We start from the raw sequence: 4,916 nt of genomic DNA on the forward strand, positions 1-4,916 counted from the left end.
TTTTCCAACCTTTCACTTTCAGTCTGCATGCATCTTTGTTGGAAAGATGTGTTTCTTGTAAGCAGCAAATAGATGGGTTTTGTTCCTTAATCCATTCAGCCAGTCTGTGTCTTTTAACTGGAGAGCTGAGGCCATTAACGTTCAATGTGACTATGTATACGTAGTAATTTTGCCCTGCCATTTTCCCAAAGATATTTTCTAGTATATGCTTTGAACTTGTGATCTTTTACTGCGAGGTTTTCTTCCTTTACCTTCTTTCATATTGATGGCCCTGTTTCTGTTTCTGTGTGTAGCACATCTTTAAGCATTTTTTGCACAGCTGGATAAGTGGCGACAAATTCTTTCAATTTCTGTTTGCTGTGAAAGGTCTTTATTTCACCTTCATTCACAAATGAGAGCTTTCCAGGATATAGTATTCTGGGCTGTAAAGATGACACACATTTTATTGCTGGTGAGTTGACTGAGATGTGCTTTTAGTTCATCCCCAATCACTGCATGAACAGCAACCAGACAGAAGACACCAGCTTCCTGAACACTGCTCTCAGAGTTATCATAATCCTGTATTAGGACTAGCATAATTTCTGGCAAAAGTAGGTTAAGGGTTTCCTTGGACTTTCTTGCTATCACTTTTGTTTGCATTTTGATTGCAGCCAGGCTAATTTGGTAATCTGTAGTTTGGATGATAGGACCAAGCACTTTGATACATTGCTCTGGACTAATTGAAGTAGCTAATACTGCTGCAGCTTCCTCAGCAGATCTCATCACCTCCTTATGAGGATCTTTATGTGCTTTCAATGTTTTCATCACAGTCAGTTCTGCATAGTTTTTATTTATTTATTTATTTATTTGACAGGTAGAGTTATAGACATTGAGAAAGAGAGTCAGAAAGAAAGGTCTTCCTTCCATTGGTTCACTGTCCAAATGGCTGCGCAGATCTGAAGCCAGGAGCCAGGTGCTTCTTCTCCCATGTGGGTGCAGGGGCCCAAACACTTGAGCCATCCTCCACTGACCTCCTGGGCCACAGCAGAGAGCTTGACTGGAAGAGGAGCAACCGGGACTAGAACCCAGTGCACATATGGAATGCCGGTGTCACAGGCAGAGGATTAATGAAGTGAGCCATGGCACTGGCCCCTCTGCATAGTTTTTAAGTCTTGCTGGTTGATGCCTTAGGATTTCTTTCAAAACCTTTAATGCCAAAGTCCTAATTGTTGGCTCTTTATCCCCAAGGGTTTCAAGCAATAAAAGCAATACTGTTTTGAAATGTTCATCCTAATCCTTGAAAGATTTTTCCTATGCTAGTTTCATGAGTTCATAGAGGTTGACTTTTCTTCCACAAGTTCATTGTGATTAGGCAACTCCTTCAATAATTCTGCCCACTAGGTCAGAATGGTCTAGGAAAAGATCATCAGGAAACTGGTTGGCATAATCATCACTGGAATTTTAAAATCTCCTGGATCCATCTGATTGGCTAGAGTTTCTATGTAATTAAGGATAGAAACCTTCACCTTCAAGCTTGGTGCTTGGGTCTGATCAACTGTAAATCTCACTAGAATATTAAACTGAAGATCAATTGGAAAAGATTCTCTGGTGATATCAGGGGTTTTCTTAACTTTTGCCTGAGCAGACCCAAGCAAGTCAGCACCAATTTTATAAGTAGCTGTGTCAGCAGCACAAATGACAAATCTTGAGGCTCATCCTTGTGGACCTGTATCAAATCCACTAGACTCTCCAAAAACACATTGAACACCCTGCCATGAGGATCAGCAAAAATTCTTGTGAAAACATCACATAATCTTTTCAGTTCAACTTGACTTAAGGTTCTCTGATTTTTTAATAAGTTCTGCAAACCCAGGAGTCCTTCCTTCCTTTCTGACCAATTTGAACTAGCACATCTATTAAGGACTTTTGAAACATCTTCCATCTGCTTCAGATACATAGGAATACTACCATTTCAAGAACTATATGAGCCTTCTAAACAAGCACTAGACACATCGCTATCGGCATCATCACCTGAATACATTCCCTATGATTCATATCTTTGAGCAGGTTTTTCAGGGCATCTGCTACTGCCTCTTCCACATTGGAACCTGTGTTCAGAACATGCATGGCACTGACAGAAGATGACAGTCAGCTTGATTGGCTGATCTCATACCCTAGATGCAGGGGCTGAAAACAGCAAACAGGACTTGCATCCCAGCTGCTCTCCTGACTTGCTTCCTGGCTGCATACCTGACTCATACTTGGTGGAGGAATATTACTACTCTGGGCAACTGAGACCTTGATGGACTAGCCTTTCTGCTACATCCCTGGCTGCCTGGTATCTTTCTTCTTTTCTGCACTGGGGGCAAATTGACCAGGACTCTTGGAACACCAGAGCTCAGGATAACCTGACTGGCTATCAGGTTGTGGCTGAGAGAACATTTTCATTCAGATTTGTCCTCTAGGACCCATCTTGGCATTTCCCATGCCAGTATGTGGTGCTGAAAGCTCTGCTATCACTTGGCCTAGGGAAACCTAGGAAGCTGGATTTAGGGCACCTGCACCCACCTGCACCCAACTGCCCACTTTGCAGACTGTCCAGAAGCATGATGTGCCTTGGCACCAGCAGCAGCATTCACATCAATGTTCGTGAACACTGCAGACTTCCTGGAAGGGAACTGGCTTTGCTGCTACCTGCTGATACTCTTCCAGCCACAGCTGACAGATTTTCTGTAGACCATTTGGAAGAAAAGGGGCAATTGAGACTTTCTTTTGAGCTAGATGAGGACCTGTCTGATTGTGGAAGAGATGCTACACTGCTGGAACTCTTTAAGCAGGTTTGAAGACTCTTTTGATAAGATTGTTCAAGGGAATTATACAGTGTCTCAGCTCCACCAGGAAATAGGTTCTAAGACCCATATATGTGTTTCTTGTTTCTACTCTTGCCTCAGCATCGGCATCAGCATTATGAATTGCCTTCTTGATAGTTTTGACCAAGACAGTTGCATGTCTTTATAAAGAATGAGTCTGTCACTCTTGCAACAGCAAATCTAAAAATTCAAATGAAAGCCTTCTCACAGACTGATTTTGATGTGCAATTGCTTGTTTTTTTTTTTTTTTTTTTTTTTTTTTTTGACAGGCAGAGTGGACAATGAGAGAGACAGAAAGATCTTCCTTTTGCCATTGGTTCACCCTCAAATGGTCACCGTGGCCAGCGAGCTGCGGCCGGTGCACTGCGGTGATCTGATGGCAGGAGCCAGGTGCTTCTCCTGGTCTCCCATGGGGTACAGGGCCCAAGCACTTGGGCCATCCTCCACTGCACTCCCTGGCCACAGCAGAGAGATGGCCTGGAAGAGGGGCAACCGGGACAGAATCCGGCACCCCGACCGGGACTAGAACCTGGTGTGCCAGTGCCACAAGGTGGAGGATTAGCCTAGTGAGGCACGGCACCAGCCACAATTGCTTGTTATTAAAGGTATAAGTCTGGGCACATGAGTATTCTGAATGATGAACATGATTGTTGCATATCCAGAAGTTGCCGTGACTGTTCCAGCTATGGTAATGCAAGCTTCCTGAACCACTTGAGATTTAAAATCTTTAGCTGAAAGTTTAAGTGACCCATCCAATAAGTGTAAATGTTGGAGAAAGCAATCATATTGTGCAGCTCCAGCAACCAGCAGTGACTGGCATGCTGATCCCAATCATGTTTATCATCTGACAAAATTTCCCTGATTTTATTTAAAGTTTCTTCAAGTTCTTGACTAGAACAGATCTGAGTAGAAGGGACATCTGTAAAAGCTTTTATAAAATCTTCCTTGTCAACTGCTCCAGAACCTCTTTTAGAAGCACCTCCAACCTTAGGGCCACCTGCTGAACCAGGTTTCCTTGCACTGTTGACAGGATTTCTGGATGTTTTAGGTTCAGGAACCTTGAAGGCTGAAGTGGCTGATGATGGCCCATTTTCCAATCAAGATTTTTTCATCACCAAAGCTTTTATCTTTGCAGACATTCAAAATCATACCATCTGAATTTTGCACCTCATTAAATTTGGCAACGATCATTTTTTATCTAGCAGAAGGAATTCCTCTTGTTAAAGATCTACTCACACTTTCTCTCGCACATGTCTGTAAATCTCCACTATAGCCAATATTGCAGCTCCTCTCACCTATTAGAATCCCCAATAGGACACACAAATGTGGTACCAACTTGCTGAGGACTAATGGCTGAGTCCCAAAAGTGTTTAATGCTTCAATAAGACACAGACATGTGCCTTCTCACGATTAAAAATTCTTGAAGCCAACAGTCCCTTATACATACACAGGTAGTGCTACTTCATTCAACTTCAATATCTCTGAGCTTCATCTCAAACCTTGTTTTTGGCATTTCCCATTCTATTAAAGTTTCAATAATCATTTCTATATAAGATTTAAATTGCGTTGAAAATTTATGAAAAAGGCACTTAAAATTGCCACTCCTATAAATGATACCTGATAGTTGCTCGACCTCATCCAGCCAGTGAGTGCATCGACGATTTTGGCTCGGTGGCTCTGGTCCTCTTCCAGGTCTGAGATGGCACTGGGGGTACTGAGATACAACAGGAGCTCCTGGACAACCTGCAACCTGACACTGATGTCCTGCTGCAACACCTGGGTGCTGAAGTACTCCATGCTGCAGGGTTCCACGGCTGCAGCCAGTGAGGGGCCAACTTTCACCCAGCCTCTAGTGTGGGTTGGTGCCAGGAACCCACAGGAAGTGCCTTGCCCACCAGAGGTGCAGCTCTCAGGGCTAAGCTGGTGATAGGAGCAGTGCCAGGTGCCCAGCAGCCCCCAAACTAGTCAAAATTGGCATCCCCTGGACTCCAGCCTGCTTCCGTGGCAATTTTTGGCTAGGAAGTGAAATTCATTGTTTGAAAATTGAGTTAGTGAGAACTGTAGGTG

General features: G+C 43.5%; 1 pseudogene; it reads right to left on the reverse strand.

Moving 5' to 3' along the window:
- Positions 1-381: 381 nt before the first annotated feature.
- Positions 382-4,655, reverse strand: LOC138845440 (CLIP-associating protein 2-like; annotated as a pseudogene).
- Positions 4,656-4,916: the final 261 nt, after the last annotated feature.

This window comes from Oryctolagus cuniculus, chromosome 15 (assembly GCF_051225735.1).
Source record: "Oryctolagus cuniculus isolate XC-2025 breed Fujian yellow rabbit chromosome 15, ASM5122573v1, whole genome shotgun sequence".
Lineage (NCBI taxonomy): Eukaryota > Metazoa > Chordata > Mammalia > Lagomorpha > Leporidae > Oryctolagus > Oryctolagus cuniculus.